The 14087-nt window shown below is 40.8% G+C and overlaps 1 protein-coding gene across 1 annotated transcript in view; it reads right to left on the reverse strand.

The window, feature by feature from the left end:
* The window catches only part of cfap299 (cilia and flagella associated protein 299), a 73920-nt gene that overhangs the window by 43231 nt on the left and 16602 nt on the right, over positions 1-14087 (reverse strand). The gene's annotated exons all lie outside the window — the stretch shown is intronic.

Below are 14087 nucleotides of genomic sequence, written 5' to 3' on the forward strand. Positions count from 1 at the left end.
ATGTATTGTAATTTTCTGAGAAATTTGATGTTGTATTTTCCATAAGCTCTAACCCAAAATCTTAAAAATGAACCTAAATAAATAAATCAAGATTTTGGTGTGAGTGTTTTTCTGTTAGTGTGACTTCACTTTGAGAGAGGATCTTTGCAGGAGAGCGCTGCGCTGCCTGCACACCTGGGATCAATCACCTCTTTAGGAGATTGGCAAATATAAGGAGCTGCAAGCTGGATGGTTACCTGTGATGGCAGACTTTAGTTCTCCAGAATCCTCTTGTGAGTGGCTGTAGTGATATTTTTGTGACTTTCTATTGTGACTTTCTGTGAGTTTATGAGTTTATAGCCACCTTACTCTTGTGCTCCAACACTATGTTCACACTGCAGCCTAAGGTGACCTAAATAAATTTTTTTGCCCTTATGCTGCCTGTATCTGATCTTTTCATGACAGTCTGAACAACAGAGATCAGATTTTTACAAACGTGACCCAGCTCACTTTTATATGAAGTCTTGAATCCAATACTGATCTTTTCAAATCTGACAGTCAATTCACATTCATCCGACCTCTACATCACTGATACTCGACAAATATCACTATGCTGCATCCATCATGACACAAATATGTCACATGTGATCCGAGGAGGAGGAAACCTATCGCATACCAAGAAGGCCATGCAAAATAACCGAAAAGTGTTTTCAAGAGAGGGAGGGACCCAAAATAAATCTTGAAAGACCTGACCAACACCCTCTTTGTCCGGCTCTTATCCAAATTTAGCTCCACACACAACTAGAGGTTAATTCTTTTGACCCGGGACAAACTCTTTCCGCGTTATTAGGCATTTCTCCCGTTGACAGAAGCTTTCAAAGCCTGTTCGTTACAGAGCAAACATGTCAGAGAACGCACCAAGAATGCCAACTATCCCAATGAGGCAGCAGCTTCCTGTAGGTGGTCGACACGAGTCAATCGTTTACTGGACCCTGAAAGTCTTCAATGACGTTACAGATACAAATGAAGGCAAGGTTGCATTCACTTAACTAGTGAGGGAGCATTGTACTGCAACACTTTTTATTCAATGTTTCCTATTAAAAACATTGTACATAATTAACCAACTAATAACTTAGATAATGACATATCTTCAAGACTCACCCAGTTGGTACATTAGATCAATTAGGGAGATGAAGATTTTAAAAAATAAACTTGACTCCATGCCTGCTCCGTTATACTCATCCTGTGATCTGCAGCTGACCACTAAGAACTTCCTGAAAAGCTCACTTCTGCAGTGAGGTCAACCTAAGCAGCTGTATTTGCACTCATTTATGTTGTGGAAATAATCCCCTGAAGTTATGAAGCTCTTAATAGTTAGGTTTGGATGAAGCTTAGCTTGTTGCACGCTTCAGCAAAACCGATTTTAAAGACATTTTTCAGTTCCAGTAAAAACTCAGGCTAACAAGAGTTGTTAAGGCTGTCCAGTGGTGAGATGTTTTTTCACAAAAGTACATTGACCACAGCTTGGTAATAAATATTGAACCATTTAGTAATATGATTTTAAAAAGACTCACTGTAGAAAAAACATAGTAATTCTTGCTGGTGTGTATTTAAGTCACTAGCTTTGTTTCTGTTATAAATGAGTGCAAAACTTTGTCAGTGTTCAGTTAATGTCAAAAATATGCAGTTTTGCAATTGTGGTATTTTCATTAAACAAGAAATGCAATTAAAATCACAGGTAAATAAGTTTGTTCATGTGAAAAACATGCCGCGCAATAGTCCTTCCAGTACTTCCTTTCGTCGTCTTTGTGGTTTGAGCCAGTGGCAAAATCGGTCGTTGATCATGTGATGCATAAAAAGTGTTTCTGTAGCAGTTCTGCAGAATAATTACATTTGGATCGGACTAAAAACCAAAACTTTAGAGGGTTTTTTTTTGTTTCCGTTAAGCTAATTTATTTTCAAAACATCAACTTGTGCAATTATATGGATAATGGAAACAAAGTTAATGACATAAAGTAATGCAATGACGCATCTTCAGCTGTCTTAACTGCCATTAAAATATACCCTTATTTAACACGAGAGTAAAAAAACGTGTAGATATTGGATCAAGGTTCAGCACGAGGGCAGAGGAAAGATGACTGTTTTGAATGAATAAAGAGGATCCAGTACCACAAGGCCTCCTGCCAAACGGCTCACACCTGTGGCTGTGCTGCACTCACCATCACACGGTGACATGAAGCAGAACACTCGGCTCGTTGTAATTTGAAAGTTATTTTACAAACCATTATCGTAAATTTCCCTTTGAGGGCCCTTTCTTTAGTATCAGTTTATGATCCGCCAGTTGGCCCCCAGGGCAAGGGGAGCGGGAGGTGAGCCGAGCGTGCTCTGTGAGCTAAGTGGCAGCCTCGATGTGTCATGGGAAAGAAAACATGTCCCCTGTGGCCGGCCTGCTTAAGGTATCCCATTTTTAAAGGCTGACTTCTCCCTTTAATGCCGACATCACAGGCTGGTCTGGCCCCCGAGCCAGTCCCAAACAGGAAGTCTCTGCTAATCCTGGTCTTCCCTAATGACGCAGAGGAATTCTCAATATTCCTATTGTCTTCCTGTATATGCTTCCTTTAAACCTTTAGCTCTGAATCTTTCCAAGACCAGGGAGTAAGAGGCAAATGAAATCACAGATCTAAGCTTATGAATGAAAAAGATTTTTATACATCATCAGACACTTTGCAAATAAATGGTGTGGACTCTGTGTTGCAATTAAAAAAAAAAATACTTAATTTATTCCAAAGAAAAATTAAATGGTGATACTGTGGACAGGAAGGATCTCTGTAGCAGTCAGTCTCGCAACAAATTTGAAGAGGCCTCTGACTGAAGACTGTTGCTGTATCATAGTCTCATGCCTGCCATGCCATGCTGACAGCTAATACATGCCCTGGATGACACTGTCAGGTTTTGGCTAGCACTGCTAATCCACCTCATTTACTTTTGCCATTCCACTTTAAGGGTCAGGGTTAGAACATCAACAAAGTTTTGAACACGTTTATAATGAAAACACAGCTAATGAGTTCTACTCTAACGGTCTATAAAGTCAGCATCTGATGCCGCTGAGCACATTTGGGATGTGGTGAAACTTTATATTTGCTTCAAGGATGTGTAGCTGACAAAGCTGACCTTGCCAATATGTAAATATGAACCAAAGTCTCTGAGGAGTTTAATGAACACCTTGCTTAACCCATGGAACAGTTTGTGAAAGCAATGTGTTCATAATTCAGTGGGCTGTAAGTGCAAATCCTTGCGCAGGAGGAAAAAAAAAGCGACTTCAGTTTCCTGTAAATGCTTTGTTTTATTTACCTGAAAACCAGATGTTCAGAGGAGAAACTGCAAGCTCTCAGACTGGAAGTAACAAAGCTGTCTGATAACCTGCGGCTGTGCAGACAAAGTGTTGGGCCGCAGCCTGGTGTGCCGTGAATGCTGATGCACAGATTACAGCCAGGTTTGTCATGGGTACAGTCCAGACCAGCTCAGCTCCTATCAGCATTATCCCAAAGTACTCAGGCGTGACATCTGCCAAGAGGCCTGCTGCAGGGTCTGGCCTCATCACCGGGAACACGTCCAAGTCAAATATTGTTGCCCTCGCACACCGTGGGGCAGCGCCCTGTCACAACTCCTCTTTAACCGGGAGGTGATGTTTATGACAGCGCTTGGAAAACGAATTCCATGAAGACGAGGAACGGATAGAGGGTTCAACATACCACACACAGCCGTGGACTGTGATTACAAGCTCAGAGGGTGGTGTGTCTGAGCTCTTCCTCTTCTCCATCGCGGCTTCGCCAGCGTGTTATCAGCTGTGGAAATGTCCGACGCAACTCTCTGAAGGAGCGGGATCAAAGTGGATGACATAAGCCAGCGCTGCCTTCAGAGGAAGGAGATAAATGCACCGAGCAGGGTCTTTATCAAAGGCCTCCCTGTTTTAAGATCCTGATTAAAGCTGGGGGACCTTTCCCTTCCCCCAGTCCCAGTGGACATAGGTGTTCAAACATGATTCTGTTTTAGTTGGCCTGCCGCTCCGTCAAGAAGCTCCCCCTTCGGGCCTTACCATGAGACTCCCGCAATTTTGCCGGCTGTCACACCGCAGCACAAGAGATCCACAGTGTTTTCATTGAGTTTTTCCAAAGCATGAATTACTCTTCAGCTCAGCCCTGAGAGGGGAAGGAATAATAAAAACTGACTTTCTTTGATCTCTGATTTTTTTGAGGCAGGGGAACAACAGAAAATGTGGCCATGCGGTGTGAGAAAACATCAGCGTTGTGCGGAGCGACACCAATCATGCCAGGTTGTGCAAACGGGTTTGTCTTTTTTCCCCTCACTTCCTGCGCTCTGTTGACCGATATCTGAATTATTTCTGTAAGACAAGTTGAGCAGATTTATTTTCTCCGTCGAATGGGATGAGATAAATGAGGCGGATCGCAGTATTACAACGAGCCGCCACTGGGATATCAGCTCAGCCAGATGGGAGCTGGAAACAGGATAGGAAGTAAGATAACTACATGTTGGCACAAACTCCTTGTTTTAATGGTTTTCCCGTTGTACCCAGTAACTTCAGAGACAGTTAAAGCATAAAGATCCATTCTGTGCATCTGGGGTCAGACAAGATTCCCAAAATGATTTCTATTTAGTAAACAGCAGAATAATAAGAGAGATGAGAGTGAGGAACTTTCAGGGTTTTCCTTCTATAAGCTCCTCACAGGCGTTTGCTGGGATTTTGGTCCATTCCTCCTGACAGAACAGAACAGGGTTTTCCTTCTATAAGCTCGTCACAGGCGTTTGCTGGGATTTTGGTCCATTCCTCCTGACAGAACAGAACAGGGTTTTCCTTCTATAAGCTCGTCACAGGCGTTTGCTGGGATTTTGGTCCATTCCTCCTGACAGAACAGAGTCATGGTTGTGCTGCTTCATGAACTCACACTTTTTCAGTTCTGTCCAGTTTTTTTATGGATCAGAGGTCGAAGTTTTCACTCCAAAACACTGTCCTTGTAGTCCTCTGACTATTTCCTAACTAGTTTATGCTCACGGTCATTGTCCGGTTGGAAGACCCAATGATGTCCAAGCTTTAACTTCATGGCTCCACATTAGACTCTTTCCTCATGACGTCCTGAAGCATCATGATGCAGCCTCCGCCATACTTCAGTTGGGATAGCGTTCTCAAATAACATCTCTGCAGTCCTTTTGAAAAATGGCTTCCTCCACATTGAGTGGCTTTTCAGCCCAGGACATGACACGCTGTGGATAATGAAACTGACTGGCTCCAGTCAGATTTTTCACAAGGTTATTTGCTTTTATTCTGTGATTGAAATGCAAATTTTGCACCAACACACGTTAATCTCTGAAGCAGAGAAGTCAGCTCCTTCCTGAACGGTGCCTGAATCATGAACACTGACTTTTGCTTAGGCAAGCAAAGTTCTTTACATTTGCTCTGTAGCCGTTTCCACACCGATAGATGTCAGTAACACTTAGATCTGGGCATCATCTATTGCTCTTGGAGATATTCCAGCCTACTTCACATCGCCGGACAAATTCTGTTTAAATGATTTACTGGTTCCACAAGTTGAAAGGATCCAGGCCAGTAAAATCAGACCATAAGTGTTTCATCATAATTTAAAAAGAGGAGGGGATGCGTTTTCATTACACACAACCTAAAGTCTACTTTTAAGAGAAGAAAACTTGTAAGTTGCAATTGGGAAGTGTGCTGCCATACAGTCAGCACACACTCAAATTTGAAGCCACCAAATGCTTTATTTTCCAATCCTCTATTGCTTACTGATAAATAATATTCCTATGGTAAGAATTATGCATTTTCAGCAGCTTGTTTGTGCTGGCTTTCAACATTTCTCACAAGGATGCTGGGCAGAGTTTCCCAGTGAATTACATTTTAAAATAACCATGTCAGGCATTTCTGCTGAGGCATGAAACCACAAACATCGTCCAACTTCCACTCAGCATATTTTCTACATGCCTCCACTGTTCCCTTACTTAAGGTCCAGAAGTAAACGGACATTAAACAAGAGAAAAGAGTAAAACAAGAAGCTGATTATCAGGCCACAAAGCATTCAAAGAAAAATAACGCAATAGTCAAAAGTCAATTTTTATCAACTTGGTCACCTATCTGGGAAAATATGGAAGCGTATTCATGGAACATTTCTTCAAGATTTTAAGTTACTTCAGCAGAAAATTGGAGATAAATTTCTGGCACCCCTGCTTCTAAAAATTGCAGGGCAGTAGCCCTTGAGGACTGGAGTTGGAGACCCCTAATTTAATGGTTGCTATGGAGATTTGGTGACCACAAATGCCTCACTCCTGCGGTTTCCCTAACAGTGAACCTTGGAGATTTTGCTACTTCCAGCAACATTCTCCTGACCAACACCATTTCTACTCCTTGAAATGTATATTTCCCATTTTGAGGAGTGATAACACAGAGGGCTCTGTCACTTACAATTAAACTCCAGTGAAATTTATTTAACTACCGCTTAAATCCCAATAAATTATGATGAATTTAAAAGTATGAATTATAAAGTGCTGATATTTTCTTCGCTGAATAAATGCTACGTAATTAAAAATGGGTATTACACATATTAATTGTAGGTTCCGACAAATGGAGGGTGCTGTGAATAAATACTAAATGAGTGTTAAAATAATCACAATGTGAAGTCTTCTTCAGAGCAGGTAGCTTGTATGTAACCAGCTCAAGCTTCCAGCGTTTCCTAATAAACTTTAACCATCTGTGTTTCTCTCCTCCAAGAAAGTCACACATATGTTAATATGTATTACAATTACATGGAAATATGCAAAGAATCTGACCTGTCTACATTTCAGAAGCTTGAAAGTTTAAACCATGAGCTCAAATCTTTGGCATTTCGGTGCGACTGAGAGCCGGGAAGAAAAAAGACAGACCAACACTGACCTGATGAGAAACTGTCCATCAACAACAGCTGGTCTCATAGGATACGGACCTAAAACACAAACTCCTGCACTTGCTCTTGGATTGACAGGAAGCGAGGGGAGGGGAGGCAGTAACTGGGCCAAAGACCGGGGATGGACGATCCAGCAGCTGAAGGCTGCATGCATGGGACGCTCCTGGAAGACATGTGCACAGCGCTAAGTAGGAGAGATGCTGTCCAGTGTTTACTCAGGTGGAATAATACAGCAAAGCCGTCCAGTGTGTAGTGCTAAAACAAAGAGGATTCTGAAGAATGTGCTCCATATGCGGCTAAGAGCCGATCCGCTTTAGCTTAATTCCAAGTTTGGGTATCGATGTTTTCACCATAAATGAATTCCTTCAACATTTGCAGGGAGAACTTATTAGTCCAAATAATTAGCAGGAGAGTTCTGGTACATGAAAAAACACACTGAGGAAAAAGAGAGACTGAGGGTGAAGGTCGACGCAGTGAGTGGAGCAGCAGAAAATGCTTCAAGACATACCTTAGAGCCCAGTTTCACATGTTCCCCATAGGCTGGTGGCTCACATTACTTTAAAGTAGCAGATTCTGAGCAGCTGTTGACAAGTTCAGACACTTGGCTAAGCTGCACGTCACCTTGAGGAATCATCACATTCAAAACGTCCTCTGTCTCCGTTCCTTTTAAATTTAACATAAGCAGCTCAGTCAGATTCTTTGTGACGGTCATCCGTTTTACATTTGTCGTGGAAACAAAATCAAGAGGAGTGAAACTGAAAAATGGGATTTTACTGAAGCAATTCAAGTGTTTTCAAAGGAAAACAAAACCATCCATGAGTTTTTCTTATTATGAGCAACGCAACTTTCTAAATTACACAACGTCTGGAATCCACAGCAATTTAGATAATGTGCTTTCTTCTCTTTAATGCATTGCAGTATTAAGACGTTGTGTGTGGACGCATCTGAGGATGCAGCAGCACAGATGAACCTCTCAAATTTAATTCAGTCGACGTAACCATTGGCTTCCCTTCCCAGCAGGCGGCCAAGAAGAAGATGTATCCAGACAGAAACTGGAACAATTTAATCGCTGGTGTCAGAAATATGGGAGATAGAAAACATGTAAACAGAAGCAATCAATAATATGACTTTACTGGCCAAACAGCTGCTTCTCAATGAGAAGACATAAATAAACAAAAGTGAGCGATCTGAAAGCCTGAGTTTAACGTACGTTGCTTTCGGCTCTGTGTCGGCCTCTGCGGATTTGAAAACAAATTTATCACTGAACTTTCAACGCAGTGTGTTGGTTTCTAAACTTTGAGATGATATAATAAAAGCTCTGTAAGGCAGGTGCACATTCCTGCAGCGACGCACAATCAGGTAGCATCCAGCTGAAATCTTCCACCTGCCCTAATGTTTTCCCCACATGCCTTTCCATAGACTAATGGAGTGAAAACATACCGAGGTCAGGGGTCAGCAAGAGAATGAGTGAAAAAGCTGAAATAAGAATACATTATGTCTGGATGTGTGTTTGGTTTGTCTTGTCCTGGCTACTGCTGAGGCATGATGGAGCAGCGTCAGGATATCTGCAGCTAGATTAGACAAAGCTGTATTTGCACAAAAGGTTTTTTTCCTGCTTATCCAGATCATTGAAATACAGATGAACCGATGAGGCTTTTCCTCACCAGTACCAGTTTCTGTTGGGTATTACCCCTTTGTACGTGGCGTCATGCTCTTCAGAAAGCAACCAACTCTGCCATGACGGATATCAAAACATATATACTCCTGTAAAGTTTGCCAAGAAAAGACAGTTGGCAGCTTAAAATCACTTTTGTTTAGTTCATTTCACTGTAAAAATGGTCATAGAGTGCTGCTTGTAAAATACAATCAAATATCACATTATGGAGAAAGTACACATCTAATCATTAGCAACCGTGTACAAAAAACTACTGGTAAGCATCTAGACTTTGGTACACTTTAAGTTTGCTGCGGAGCAAATAGCAAATTAATGCAGATTTGATCAAATTAACAGTCAGAAGGGAAAAGATACTGGTTGGTTTCTAAATGAACTGGTTGGTTCATTTAGGCCGTCATGGCGCCTTGTGTGACGTAGTTCCTAAGAGTTAATAATGCATTTCTAAGATATTTAAGAGATTCAACTTGGCTGTTTGCTGTTTATAGACCTAGGAGATGCAGCAGATAAGAAGAAAGGATGTGAAGGTCAGATTTTCATGTCCTCAGCCTCAATCAGTCAAACTTTCACTGAATTGTCTTTTGGCTTCAATTACAGTTGCAAGTCTTTTGTCTCTACCAGTTTTACAAATCTGAAGAAAAGTTTTGCCAGTTACGCTTTCAAAATACCTCAAAAATCATTTAGGATGGAAAGGATCTGTGAACACAAATTCCTATTCTTCCCACAGATTCTCATTTTGATATAAATCTGGACTTTGACTGGGCCATTCTTACACAAGAACATGTTTTGATCTAAACCAATCCATTGCAGCTCTGACTGTATATTTATGCCCATTGAGCTAACACAAGATTAATCTGGATTAATACTGAGACTATTACATGCAATTGGACTCTATTTACTGTTACTGAAGGCATTTGGACCTTAGGGGTCCTTAGTTACAACTGAAGAACCGAACAAGAAAAGTGTAAAACATTGATTTATCTTTTTTATTCCTGGATATTTCTCAGGCATTTCTTTATGTGTGGCAGGTGGAGTCAAGTTGTGGAGCTAAAGAGAAAAATACATGGTGATTAGATCAGATCTCAGATATCACAATGGTTCCTTCTTGGGACAAAAAGGACTTTTTGTCCACCTGATAGATGGTTCCAAACTGTTGGGGCCTTATCCCCACCTCTCCTCCACTCAGTGACACCATTCAAGTCAAGGTCATACGATAGCCTTGCAGGACTCTTTCCTTTCTAAAGGTTGTCCACCTTGGTCCTGCTGCTTTGAAATCAAACTTGCCATTGTTGTTTTTACTGCCCATGACAAGGACAAAGGGACTGGGCAGCGGGGACACACACACAGCTTGAAACGCAATAGGGCTGGGAATTCCTCTTTAATTTCAATGCTATACTTGATCTCTGAGCTGCATGACTGACCACCTTATTATCTATAGCGACAGGAGCTTATCAATACAGAATTCGCTGGGTCCACAGACCAAAGACAAACACGTCCTTTATGCAGGATGTCCCCTCTGGGCATGAGACTCGCTGCGCAGACCAACCGGTTAAATTCCACAACTCAGAGTAGGAGACTGGAAATCATTTGTGGACAGTTAGACTGGCTTAAGTAAATAGTAAAAAAAAAAAAGGAATTTAGTTTATATTAAATGCTTACATTGTTAATTTATCTGAAAAACATTTACATCTTTGCAGAATATATGAAAGTATATTAAACCTTTAGAGCAGTGGTTCGTAACCTTTTTTGAGGCACCGAACCATTCACTGAACCCTTCTGTAGTGATAAATAAAATATTAAAAAAGTGGATCGGTGCATCCCGAAGGAAAACAAGGGTAGATCACAAACTGAAAGGACGAACTTAAAAGGGCTGCCATTTTACCTGTGTAAAAAGGATTTCTGACCTAAATGGGGATTTCTGGCTAAAACAAGGTACAGATAATAAAGTATACATTTTGGGTTTGCTATGAACAGCTGTGTATACCGTGGTAGTTTGTGTAAACACTTGTTCTTTGATCAAGTACATTTTGGAGACGACAGAGAGCTTCACTGCTTCACCACTGACTACCTTTAAGTTTCCGGTCTCCATCCTGATCAGCTGCTGTCAACCAGGGAAGAGGGCAGGTGTTGGCACCACACCTCCAGCTTTAAATGTGAACTTCCCAACAATGGACACCCTGAGGCATCCTGTCCAGGTGTGACCTGGATTTGATTAAAGGAACGCCTTACCCAGCGCAAATAAAGCCAAAAGCTGCCCAGGTGCAGCTTTTGTTTGTTTAGTGATTTCTGCCAGGGAAGCAGCTTTTGCAACAGGCCCTGAGAAGTTAATGCATAATAAAGGGCAGACTCTGAAAGCTCGTCCACACCAAACCTGACTCCTCACTGCAAAACAAAAACACCAAATGCATTCAGGCTGTAAGTTTGAATGATTTCATGGAGTTTAATTACTATTCTGCAGAGAAGCGACCAGATGGGACTCCATACAAAGACTTCTTTCAATCTTTTGTAAGTCACAAAGACGCCTAACAATTATATTAACACGTGCAGCTTCAACCTGACTCTGAATGCCAAGACTGACATAAAGGAGCAACAAAACAGAAGCTCTTGGATGCAGGAAGAGGAAAATGACTTACTGATAAAAATATAAACACAATAAGAACCATTGTTGCCAAATATAATTTTAACCAGTAACAACCTTTCACTACCAAAGATGGTTCAAGACACAATCTTAATTTCTTTGAGATAATACTGTAGTTCTGCATAGAAAGTAATAATTGTGAATTTTAACACCTTAATCTTGTAAAGTTAGTAATTTAACATACTTTACAAAACAATCAGCATCTTAAAAACCTAGGAACCTTCAGACAGGTGTAGAAGTTTAAAGCACCGCTCGCTTCTAAAGTTATATGCCTAGCTTTGAGCATCTCCCAGATCAGAGAACATTTAGGCTGGAAGAGAAGAGCAGTGTGCAGAAAAACAGCCAAGAGGCCTGTGGTAACTCTGGAGGAGCTGCAGAGATCCACAGCTCAGGTGGAGGAATCTGTAGACAGAATTGTCAGGCCTTCATAGAATAGTGGAAAGAATAAGAGCTCTCAAGACATGTAAAGGGAATAAAACCGTCACATTAACTGAATATTTTCCATCTTTGACCTGTGTTTTTTTTTAAAGAGTAGTGGAAAAAATCTGATCTGTCATTTTTACTAATCAGGATTCCTACATGGTGCAGACAGTTATAACTTTACACAGAGACTACAGGAAACTAAATCCCTCCCCTTCTTAGATTTTCATTTGTAAAATTATTTGACACCATCTTATTTTACCTCATCAAGTCGGCAAAATGAGGGGGGAAGTCACGTCAACTGGTCCAACATTTACAATCTCACTGAAAGTTTGTGATTCCAACATGACAAAATGGAAAATCGTTCAAGAAGCAGTGAATATTTTTTTACAAGGTGTTGAGTGTGCTAGAAACCTTTTCCCCTTTCTTTTGCTTTAAAACCAGTTAGTGTATCCACCGATGTGCATGCTACGTACAGCACAGTGCTATGAATGAGATACCTAATGAAACAAAAACGTGCAGACATTAAAAAGATAGTATGGAAAGTGGAAGCATGTGTCGTAAAAACGACTGCTTCCCATTAGAGTGCAAAAATGTGCAGATATGAGGAGCTGGAATGTGTTATCATGACGGATCCTGTGGTTCAAGGAGGACAGCAGATAGGAGCTTATGTCATGTTTTTAATATGCTTTTAAAAAACTGGCAGAAAAGAGAGGGATCTTTAAAACGCTGGGTGGTCTTACTATCAAATTAAATATAAACACGGCTACCCCGACCATTTTATAAAGTGGATTCTGAGTGGAGAGAGGAAAAAAATTACTGTTACTCAACTTCTTCATAAATCATAATTGTTTGCAATTTGTTGCAGCTGTTACAATGCAAACAGAACATGTTTTACATATGTATAAACATCACTTTGATATATGCCTACTGGCAAATTGCAATTAAAATTTCACAAACTATTCCTGCAGCACAAAATAAATGCTTGAAACAAGATACGGCACGCCTGCACACATGTGCAAGCGCTGCCTGGAATACATCTGTCTAATGTAAATATACCAACGAGGTCAAGCCTCGTCAAACTGCATTAAGATTACCTGTTACACAAACAGTTTCAAAGAGAAGAAGCATTAAGCGAACAAATGTGGCTTTAACTTTAAACGAATGGGGCTCAAAGGAAAACAATCATCTTCCAGATCCAATTTTTCAACCAAGAAAGTTCCAACAAGCTGGAAAAATATTGTGTCAGCAGAGCAAGGTTGGTGATACACGTCGCAATAGCTGGCTTGTTTTTTATTTTCTGCAATGTTTATCTACTAATCATTTAACTTAAATGTATCTCTAAAGAATAAAAACAGAAGTTCTTTCAGTTTTTAAGTGTTAATGTTTCCACAGTGAAGATGCCGGGGAAATCCTTTGGTCTTCTTCTTCTACTGTTCTCTTCATGTGATCTACTGGCTGCTAAGCCTGCAGGGTAAATGGAGGTGAAACAAAACTCCTTTTTTTTTTACTCCCGCATCTCGGGAGTGAATCATTTGAAGTCCATCAGCACTGATGCAGTGTAAAGAACAATGCTCTTCACAACATGCACAATCCCTTCATCGCCCCAAGTCATAACTAAGATCAACCTGATTACCACCAAAGCCTCCTCCCCCAGATATTCTTAAATTCCCTGAACATTTCTTCCAAACATAATAAATATAAAAAACTCCACATCTCTGGACAGACTTTGCACACAAACTTTGTTGTTCGGAGAGGATCTTTGAAGAGGGATTTTCTGGCTGAGTGCGTTGGAGTGTGGGCATTTATCACAACTGCAATCTGCCCCACTGTCTACTGCAGGCCAAACCATCAACCTATCAGCAGCACCTGGATGTCGTCTCAGAAGCATCCCTCAGCAGGCCTTAATGGTGCATAGACTTTTTATTATATGATTTTGATTAATGGTGAAAGCTCAGAGGAATCTGTTTGGATTAAACATCTGCTTTGAGTCCAGATTTCACTAAGACCTGAAGTCAAAATTTAAGATCTTCACATTATTTTCTTACAACTTGCTGAACTAAACAGCTACTTATTGAAAGCAGAATCACATAATAACCTAACCAAAAATGATCTGACTAATCCAACCAACACTGGAGCAGAAAGCAGTTTTTCCTCACAGGACAACAGAAGGACAGCCAGGTGCAACCTTCTGATATGATTTTGGACACATGCTTAGAAATATTTGTGTTCTTCAGAAAGAACCCATGACAGCATGCAAACTCCACGCAGAAAGGTCTTAAAAGTTTTTTCAAATTCATTTTGTCAAAATTTTGAGTTCAAATCCAGGCTGAGAAAGTTGAACCACAAATAGCTATGATGGAGGGGATGCCATGGTGGACCCCCGCCTCGTCATCATTCAGTTTATGTG

This window comes from Poecilia formosa, unplaced genomic scaffold (genome assembly GCF_000485575.1).
Source record: "Poecilia formosa unplaced genomic scaffold, Poecilia_formosa-5.1.2 Scaffold20, whole genome shotgun sequence".
NCBI classification, from domain to species: Eukaryota; Metazoa; Chordata; class Actinopteri; order Cyprinodontiformes; family Poeciliidae; genus Poecilia; species Poecilia formosa.